This window comes from Adiantum capillus-veneris, chromosome 7 (assembly GCF_014529385.1).
Source record: "Adiantum capillus-veneris isolate H3 chromosome 7, ASM1452938v2, whole genome shotgun sequence".
Taxonomy (NCBI): Eukaryota; Viridiplantae; Streptophyta; class Polypodiopsida; order Polypodiales; family Pteridaceae; genus Adiantum; species Adiantum capillus-veneris.
In genome coordinates, this window is record NC_140937.1 from 58,111,556 (window position 1) to 58,122,098 (window position 10,543).

At 41.7% G+C, this 10,543-nt stretch overlaps 1 pseudogene; it reads right to left on the reverse strand.

The window, feature by feature from the left end:
• Nucleotides 1–6,069: 6,069 nt before the first annotated feature.
• On the reverse strand, nt 6,070–9,498 carry LOC147453917 (uncharacterized; annotated as a pseudogene).
• Between the last annotated feature and the right edge of the window lie 1,045 nt (nt 9,499–10,543).

Consider the following 10,543-nt stretch of genomic DNA (forward strand, 5'->3'; position numbering starts at 1 on the left):
TTTGTAATAAGTAGCTAGTCTAGTTGCAGAAGCCGGGGTGCAATGGCACTTCCAAATTGTAAATACAAAGCCATTTGACCCCTCAAACTCTATTTGAGGAATCCCAAAATCCGAGCCAATAAAAGCGAGCAAACCATAAACCGAGCAAAACTAACAATATTTTTTTATATCCTTGTGCAATATATTAGTTGCAATGCAAAATTACGCAAACCATAAACTTTTCTTTGATATCTTTGCAATACAAAATTTTTTGATATCCTTGTGCAATATATTAGTTGTAATACAAAATTACGCAAACCATAATTTTTTTTTGATATCCTTGTAATACAAAATTACGCGTGGTCAGACATGTTATGGTTGTAACTGCTTGATAGTAATATAAGGAGGTGCCGGATGAGAGAGAGGCACACTTGGTTTGGTCGTGTAGGCAGAGTCGACAACACACCACAATATCTTGGATTTTTGTTGGTTAGAGATACTCCCTACCCAGTTTCTTAACCTATAAAAATAATTTTAAATTGTTCTATCTCTAACACATGCCAAAAACCTTCCATCAACATTGAAATTAACCAAAAAGGTGTATTGCATCTACATATCAAAATGGAGTGTGCAACAAAAAAAATACTGCCGCACTGGAATATTTGGGGCAAAAGTTAATAGCCATAAGCACATATCACCGAAAAAACTACTGTTATAAAACCATAGCAAGGTCCACAAGCCTTTAAGTCTGCATCAGCACCCGTGAACCTCTAAGTGCTTGGACTAACTCCAATTTCGTTAAAGCCGCTTGATGCATGAACTCATGAGCATGAGGGTCAAGGCCAAGTACTTGCAGAAATATGAAGTAAATGTGCTTACATGGCATATACACAAGGCGCTTGCTTTCCCGGTTTTGACAATCCTCGCAAGTACATCTAGGAAAATCTGACATTGTCACAGAGTACGTCACTCCCTTTGCACTTGACCCCACAGTATTAACATAGAAAACATGTGTTTCATTGCAAACGACAATGACCTCTCGCACCAACTCTGCTGCCATGGTTCTACCCACTTCAATCTTGCCATGAAACTCCTTTGTTAATCGTGCTCTCCATTTCACAATCTTTCCATCTCTAAATTTGGGACGGATGTTGCTAGCAACTCTTTGGTTCAATGGAACTGTTTCATGCATTCTTGATGCTGATGTAACTCCTGCTTGCAAAACAAAACCATTGGCTTGCAGTTGCGTTACCTCTTGAGGTTGCAAATTTGTGCCCTCTGCGACCACCCAAACACCGGGAGCTGGACCTGGTGGCCCTTCGACTATGCTGTGAACCTTCCAGGTGTGCATGTTATTGGAATTACAAAACCAAATGAACCCTTCCACAAGGCCTCCCAATTGTGAACCAGATGGAGGATATTTTCTGTGACCCCAAAAACAAGGAGCTGGCACCCCTATTTTGGCATCCGTTGAACAGGCATTAATGAACTGGCCACATCGATCTCCATCTTTTGAAACTACACCAAAACAAGTCATCTTTCACCCAGGTTCTATTCTCCTTATTGCCCAAACTAACTTTGTTACATTTACTTCGGGATATGGGACATCCTTTGAAGCTTTTTTTTTGTGTTGAAGCCCACCATACTATGTGCTCAAAATGGTATGCAAAATGGATTTGACCAACACTTAGGGACTCTATCGTGACACATATTGAAAGAGCAGGCACCAATGTCAATCCAGAGACTCATATTCTCCCATGTGGAATATGTCCCAAAATTATTCTTTTAAGAAAATAAAGCAGCAAAACTTGCCAAGGAAAGGAAATAAGGAAAGTAGGCAAAGGAAGAGAGAGAGAGAGAGAGAGAGAGAGAGAGAGAGAGAGAGATAGATGTAACACTAAACGCGTTTTGCTATATTAAGCTCATGATTAGTGTTGATATTTACAAGAATGTGGAGGGTTTATAAATAGAAGCTTTGACGTAGACAAATCCTTCAAGAGGGGTACAATAGGAAGATTAAGAGGATTTTTGGTACATCTAGGGGGATTTAAGAGTTTTGAAAGAAATAACTTTATAGGGGTACAATTGGAAGATTAAGAGGATTTTTTGGTACAACCAAGGGATATAGAGAGGAATAAGCAAGGAGGGAAGTGGGAGAGTTAACTAAGCAAGAGGGGAAGTGGAAGAGTAGAACCTACCTTAAGAGGTATAAACAAGGGGAAGGGACAGTGTACCAAAGGTGTAAATAACTCAAAAAATTACTAAGAGCTAGCATTAAGGATGGTGTAACTAAAAAGGGCTAAAACAAGAAGTAAGGTGGGTGCAAAAAGAGGGGGGGGGGGGGGGGGGGGGAGAAGAAGGAACAAAGGAGAGACACATGGGGAAGCTAGAGTCAAAGTTTATGGTAGGGTGTGAAGCTTGGGGGATAACATCTTGTCCACATTGGGTGCATTGATCCAACAAACAAAGGATTTGGGGAGGGGGTATAATTCAAGTGAGGTGTTAAGGTGAAGAGCGAGGGGTTTAATCAAGGTGAGACAGAGATTAAGATTGCGTGTTAGGGGTGAAAATGGGATTTTGACCACCATGGGGGAGGCAAAGGTTGTCTTTTTTAAAAGAGATTCTCTATCATTGTAGGAGACATGAGCAAAGCAAGAATGGAGGAGAGCTTGGGGGTAACCCCTTTCTCTAAGTCTATGGAAGAAAAGGGAGTGAATGCTAAGGAAGCCTTCTAGAGAACTCTCTCTAATCACATATCTTTTTTCTGAAATGCTAAAAGAAACTTTTTGGTGGGTGGGTTGTGAAGGTATGTAGTTGTAGGAGTTGCGGCATTTTTGAAAGCAATGAGAGTTGAATCTCAAAAAGAGAAAAGGAGGGTCCTTTGAAAAAATGAACGTTGAGCATGGAAGCTTCCATGGTGGAGATGCAAGGGGAGATTTCGATATGGTTTTGAAGTGGAGAACCATAAGGATTTTTTCAAGGCTTGAAAGGGAGCCATGCCAAATGCAAAAGGCATCGTCTATGAGCCTTCTGAAGTAGAGAAGTGACAAACCGCAAAGTTAGAACCCTTGGGAGTAACCTTGATTTGGTGCCAACATATACCTTGAAGGGAGATTTAGTGATGATTAAGGACTAGAGAGGCCAAGGAAACAATGAGACTTATTTTGGGGGAGGGAAGAAGGTGTTGGTGGATAGAGACAGAGAGGGCGAGCAAACCTTGCTGAATAGGAATGCTAGGGTATAAGGATTCAACATCAAAAGTGAAGAGAAGAATATTAGAAGAAAGGACAAGAGAGGAGATACCTTTAATGAGAGAAAAAGAGTCTTTAAGGTGCTGCCTCTTTGGAGAAGGATAGGGAGAAGTTGGATGTGTAGCCATTGAGAGGTGTGTTCCCAAGTATACCCTTTGTATGCAAAAATGGGGTGCCCTATCAAAGAGGGTTTGTGGATTTTAGGGAGAAGAAAAAAGGGACAAGGCTTGAGTTTCGATGAATGCGGGGCTAGGATGAAGTCTCTCTCCTTAGATAGGAGAAGAGAGCATTTGATGACAATACAGAAGAGGAGAGAAGCAAGAAAGGAGAGAGGAGCCAAGAAAACAAGAGTGTATGCAGACGAATCTAGGAGATGTCTAGTAGCTTTTTCTAGATACCATGACTTGGATAAGATAACGGGACCTCAATTTTTGTCGGTTGGTTTAATGACTATGTAGGGATCATTTTTTAAAGAATGGAGGGCCTTCTTAAGAAAGGAAGGGGGTGCAAAGGGTGAAGATGAAAAGGCTTTCTAAAGGCTGTTTAGGTGAGAAAAGAGGGGGAAGAGAACATTTTCAAAATTAAGGGAGGGACAAGGGGGGTACCAAGAGGGGTTGGGGAGGGAGAAGGGAGATAGAGGAGGGACTGTCAGGACACCGGCAAGGCCGGACTAGATAAGGCAGGGCCGGGCTAGGCGGTGTGAAACGGGGAGTCCAACTAGGGAAAATGGCCAAGGGCATGCCTATATAAAGGGTGGTTGGGTGGTGGACTCTCAGGCTCTAGTCACCCCTGTCTTACATTGGTATCAGAGCATGGTCTATTTTGGGCAAGAGGGCGTGGAGCTTTTTGTATGCTCCCCTCTTTGAGGGCGTGAAGAGCCGCCTGCTAAGGGGGACGACGAAGTCCCACTATGTGAGAAGCGCCGCTTGTGCCGGGAGGGAGGCGACTCGACCTCCGCCATATGTTGCGTGGCTTAGCCCGGCGGATGTGCGCTGCGAAGGGGGGGAGTTTTCGTCACAGTGGTGATGCCCAACAAGCAACGCAGGGGAATCTCTCTCTCTCCCTTGCGCGACACTGCCGTGGTCGCCATAGTCGACTGTAGAGGTTTTTTTTCACAAACAAGGCACCCAAAGGCCTTTGGCCTTGGGCAATTCCTCAATTAAATCAAGCTAGGGTGCGTGCACACACCCCATACACAAGCTAGGGTGTTCGACGGTTGTCGACCGAGATCCAACACAAGCATAGGCAAGGGGCCACGGAATTCTAGGCAAACTGTTAGAATTACAGAAATTGTAGAAGTCGATAGAAGTTAAAGTTTGACGGAGTTGAAGTTTCAGAAGAGTATCTATTGCAATTTCTTCCTTTAAGAAGATTCTGTTGTCAATGACGTTTCAAAGCTAACAATTACAAGTTTTCGTTGGCATCTTCAAAGCATATACTGTGGACTCTCGATTTTGACGGAGTTAGCACGGTTACTATACTTTGCGAGTGCTCTCAATATCAGGTATATTTTCTGAGTACTTCTTTCACCGCACTGTGTAGCCATGGATTCGGATATCAATATGACATTCGATTTGAGCAAAGTACTCCTGATCCTACCAATGATGGCCCGCGGCCGGATCCTCTCAAGGAGAGTAACCATGAAGTTATGGCAGGAGAAGATACTTATGAGTTGCTCGATATTCAAGAATTTTGTGCACTTCAGACACGCATGACAGTCATGGATGAAAATTTAAAGCTTCAAATGAAAATGTTACTAAACTTTCCACATTAGTAATTCAATTAATGCATCAATAGTCTAAGAGTCCTGCTAACACCCACATGCACGAGCACGTTGGCACACAAGGGCAAGGACCAATTAATGATACGTTGCATACTCTCACTGCCAAAGAGGTGGATGACTTGTTAAAGAACTTTAAACCACCAGTCTTTAAGGACGAAGAACGAGACGGCAATAAGGATGCAGTGAACATCTTTCTCAGCAAATGGGATGGAATTCACGCCTTACGCCATACTCTGGATGCAGTCATAGCTCTGCAGACGAGCTTAGGGTCTTACCATACATCGAGAGGATATTTCCGAGCAACACCATAGTCGAGCGAGTTTGATAATATAGATATGAAATATGAAGGTTAATATATGAAAAGCAAAATGTTGTAATACGTTGGGCATCTAAATATGTCTCTAGCCCTACAAAGGTGGTATAGCCTCACAAATGATGTATTTTGATGAGGATTCTATGTATCCTACATCCATGAGTCTATGTGCTAATAACATATATCATGTATTATTCATTGACGTAGCTAAGAGAGCATTGAATGGCATATCTAAGAGAGAGAGAGAGAGAGAGAGAGAGAGAGAGAGAGAGAGAGAGAGAGAGAGAGAGAGAGAGAGCTGTTCCTTGTAGAGATATGTGAGAGGTTGTCCGATATGTGATTGTTCTCAAGAGTTTTTGGGCGTGTTTTAGTGGTAACAAAGGTCAAGTAAGAGTGAAGCTACTACGAAACAAAACAAGTACTTAAACATTCAACATAAAAAACCCTGCTATTTTTGTATTCAACAATTATATCTCCCACCAAAAAAGATAACAAAAATGTTCCATCAAGAGATTGCATGGGTTTCACCCATATCACTATGATGAGTCACACTCATCATTGATGAACAAATTACGTCTCTGTCGCTCATTTTGGATATTGTAGTCGTAGCGCTTGTCCGAGGCCATTCTTCTTGCAGTCTCCTCTATATATACTGGCAAAATACTTCAATGAAACAAGAGAACTAGATTATTGACCCAACACCATACACAGCAAAACACGCAACATAAAAAACCATTGCCACACTACACAATATCCAAAATCCTGACAACAAGCAAAGTCCAACATAAAAAAATGCAACAAAATGTCAATGAGAGGGTGGGAGCCTGACAAGTCATCATACGGGTTCCCACCAGGTCTGTCACCCTCATCTTCCACATCTACAGATGTGGTGGCATCTTTAGCACTCCGCCCACGTGAAAGCAGTAATGGCTGCACATATGTCAATATCAAGCCCTCATCACTATCAATGGAAGCACATGCACGCCCAGTAACAAGGCAAGCTACAAGGACGGGTGCTGTCCCACACCCAAACTCCAAACAGATACCACCACGTCTGCATAGCATCTCCACGAAGCATGCTAGCAATGCATGACTCATCTGAAGGCCTCCACGTAGTGGCTCTCCTGTAGTAGCAAGGGCTCTCGAGGCTGCAGGCAAATAATGTCTCATTGTCGAATCCGTAGGACTCATACCAAGAGAGCGAAATAGTGAAGTAATCTCTGCAAGATAACAAAGAGGTTGCATCCCTCGTCTGTGAATTAAGAAAAGCATAGATGTGTCACACTACAAACCAACAAGAAACAAAAAAAGAGATAAACAAACTATCAAATTCATGAGTAGCACGATTTCATAGTTTTTATAGATTACCTCAATATGCTTCCCATAGCTACGAACAAAACCATATGCGTCATGATGAAGGAGCACAATCCGCCTATGAATAAGCAAGTCGGATGCCCTACAAAAACTCTCTACCCACCAAATGCTATCCCCTACAGAGAAGATGAGATACAGTTATTACCAGGCATGAGAAACTAGACAAGTGAAGTTAGAGACTCACCAACACATGAAATCATGATCAACACCCAACCCGAATCAGCCAGAGTAGAGAATGAGAGATGAACTCCACCACGAACATGATCCTCTGTGCAGACATCCCAAGATGGCGTCATTGTGGATGCATGATGCAAACCACCGAATGGAAAATCCAAAAATATGAAATCAGCTGCCCAAGCCACTTTCTTGCCCACTCGGGTATATTGCACACCATCTTCTCGAGCTTTGAGCATGTGATCATGAACGGAATTCAAACTGGGTTTTGTAGCCCTGCACGAAAGTCACTGGCAATAGAAATATAGTCTCCAACCACTGCCATACATCTGACATCTTTGGAAGAGCCAAAGACCCCAATAGGAAAGTTTGAGGCATGCACAAAAGAGAGAACCTTTCTCACTGTAAGAGCGCCACCAACACCTGCATTGATTCCCAAGTGTGAAAGTATGCAATGTAAACTACACGACCTCAAGAAATCAAGAGTTCAAGAATATAACCATGTGAGATTAATGACTCTTCCCTAACATCCACATCTGTAGAAACATCTGCAGCTTGTTTTCCCTTGTCCTTAGTACCACCTACTAATTTTAAATCAAGAATTCAAAATTACATTGACCACTAAAGCATCAATACTTCTTAAGGAAACTCATAAAGTAATCATACCTGTAGTTAGATGTTCTTTTATCATTGGAGGATCCATTGTCTTTGTGGTTGTATTTTTTTGCTTCTCCATTTCATCATGAAGCTCCCTCTCTCTAGCAAGGATATGCCCTTGGACCATATCCACCCACCATGGACAATGACCCAACTCCCACTCCGACAAATGTTGCATTGATTTGGGATACATACAACCATCACCCACAGCTATGTTTGTCCATTGTTTGGCCATCATAGGGATCGTGACAATATGTCCCATAGATTTCAAGTGACAAAAATACCTACAAACGAAGGCTCTCAATAAGTCAAAGTTTTTAATCACCAACTAGTGATATAATTAAAGTTATTGTTCTCACCGATAGAGAAGCCTCTGAGCCGCCATTGGAATCACATCTTCCTTCTTTGGTGCCAACAACTCTGCATCCTTTGTCTTGGCTCCAAACTTAGTCTCAACAGGAAAGAGGTGAGCTCTAGCCTCAAGTTTTAATTCTTCAAAATACATGGAGAGTGTACATTCAGGAGGCACACTGACGCCATCGAGCATATCAACAAAATCTAAAAGAAGAGTGCTAGCCCTCCCAAAAATACGTTGTAGTAATCCCTCTCTACGAATCCAACTAGAAAAATACCAACATTGTACATCATTATCAACTTTTTTAGACAACAAGCTCATAAACTAACACAATGATAGCTAAACTCACAAGCGAAAGAACAAATCTCCACGCTTAAGCCCATGAGCAGCTCTTGTGATCTTATCTGATTCCAACAAAGAAACCCACAAGATCTTGCTCTCAACAGGAGCGTCTTGGAGAGCTATTAGGTTGAGCTTCTCCAATGTGGCCCAACTATCGGTGCCCCATCTAAGATCCCACACACGGGCCAACCAATCCTCTCCAAGTCGAGGATCCACAATGTTCAACATCTAAATTAAAAGAAACACAAAATACGTAAAAATTGAAATCTTGTTAACCAATCATAAACATTTAAAAGTGTTCATGTTTAACTTACCTTCCCTACTCGATCACCATACTTGAGAGCAAGATCATTGACAATTTTCTCCTCTTCTTTAACTAGATCGTCTGCAGGCAACCTTTGACGTGCTTGATCCATACGCATATGAATTTCTTTAGAGATTTGAACCTGTCATAATATGCCTCTTAAAAAAAGAACCCTCTTATAAAACAAGTAAAATAATTAAAATGAAATATTCACAAGACATACATCATAAAGTAATTTTCCCAAATATCGTCTTGTCAAAGGATACCAAGGCTCAGCTCCTTTTGAATATTTCTTCCTAATCAATGCAATTAATTTTTGATCTTTTTCCGGTAAACACTTCAGATATTCGTCATGATCCGCACCACATATGTTTGAGCAATTAACCAGCTCATCTCGCAAATGGAAAGCCACAAGTGCGTGGGTGTTCATGCTGACAGTCAAACATAAAACATTTTTCTGCAAAAGTTCCCTTGCATGACAAGACTCAACAAGATTTCAAAAATGAAAAACGAAACTTACAAATTCATTCTCTGTAGCCCAGCCAACAGTGCAATCTCTGATACCTTGGTGGGATCAATAATAGTACATAGGACCCTGCAATGCTTCTCTCTTACCAAAGAGAACTTTTCTTTAATTGCCGCTCCCCAAGCTACGGTCCTGTGGTTGCCCTCCCACACGTAGAACATTCTTTTTGACATGATTTGAAGCTCATTTCGTGACGCAATTTCTTTTTCAAAATCTTCATTTACCTCCATCCAAATTGGATCCCAAGAATCTTTAATGGCATCTATAAATTTAGAGCATACAAACCATCTTAAGAAAAGCATATATAAGACTAACCAGCTAGCATAAATACATCAAGCAAAATCAAGCAAGAATGAACTTGAATTATGCTTACCAGACACAAAGGTATCTTCTTCCTTGCATGTCCAAAGAGACACAATAAATGCTCCCTTTTCTTGCATGTATCCTTCTTTTGCAAACGCAGCTTTGAGTCCACTAACATCATCCCTTAGTCCTCGCACTCTAGCATATGGAATTAGTCTGCAGAGAGGGATGGGCGGACATTCAAAGCAACTTAGAATTCTGGTTTTTTGTAATATATCTTCTCCTCTTTGCATGTGGAGTCGATTTTCATCTCCGACATCCATCTCACCCACAACCTCAGCCTGCACTACAAAAGGAACAATTTCCATGCATGCCTCTTCCACACCGAGTGCATTGTCAGTCTCATGGACCGACCCAATATCAAGCTGTTCACTTTGGGTAGCATCATTATCGTCCTCCAAATCTGTAGCAACAACTGTACTGACTTGATCGCTGCATTCAACAATAGACGGCATCTTTGTTTGTCTCCCTCTTTTGCGGGAAGAACCTCTCCGGGATGAGCTTCAAGTACAAAGAAAAAACTATTAACATCTACTCAACAATATTATATAATGTCAATCCAAAGCTTGTATAATGAGGCAACCAAAAGCATGTCAATTCAAAGCTTGTATAATGAGGCAACCAAAATTGTGGAAAAAACGCGGACTGTTTTTCCACAGTTTTGGTTGCCGTATTTAATCAAAGCATGTAGAACTATGTGTGACAAAAGTATGGCATGGTATGTGTTAAGTACACTACCTATTGAATTGAAAAAGGCATCCAAAATTGTGGAAAAACAGTCCGCGTTAACGCGGACTCTTTTTCCACAGTTTTGGTTACTTCATTATACATGCTTTTAAGCTGTCTAACAAGCAATTTAATCAATATTTACAATCGGACATGTCAACACTTGCTCTCAGCTCTGTGTATCTCAACCAAACACTTGCACTAGTCCATTCAAGCTCTGCCATTAAAGACCCATCATGCTCACATTCATCATCGATATCTTGCTCGGGATCATTCACTCACTGCATCAGCATAGACATCCCCATATCTAGAGGCAACATAGTCCTCGACACTGCTCCTTCTCTCGACCCAGAAGCCTGCTCATCTCATCCACTGAGGAACCTCAGCCTCCGCCTG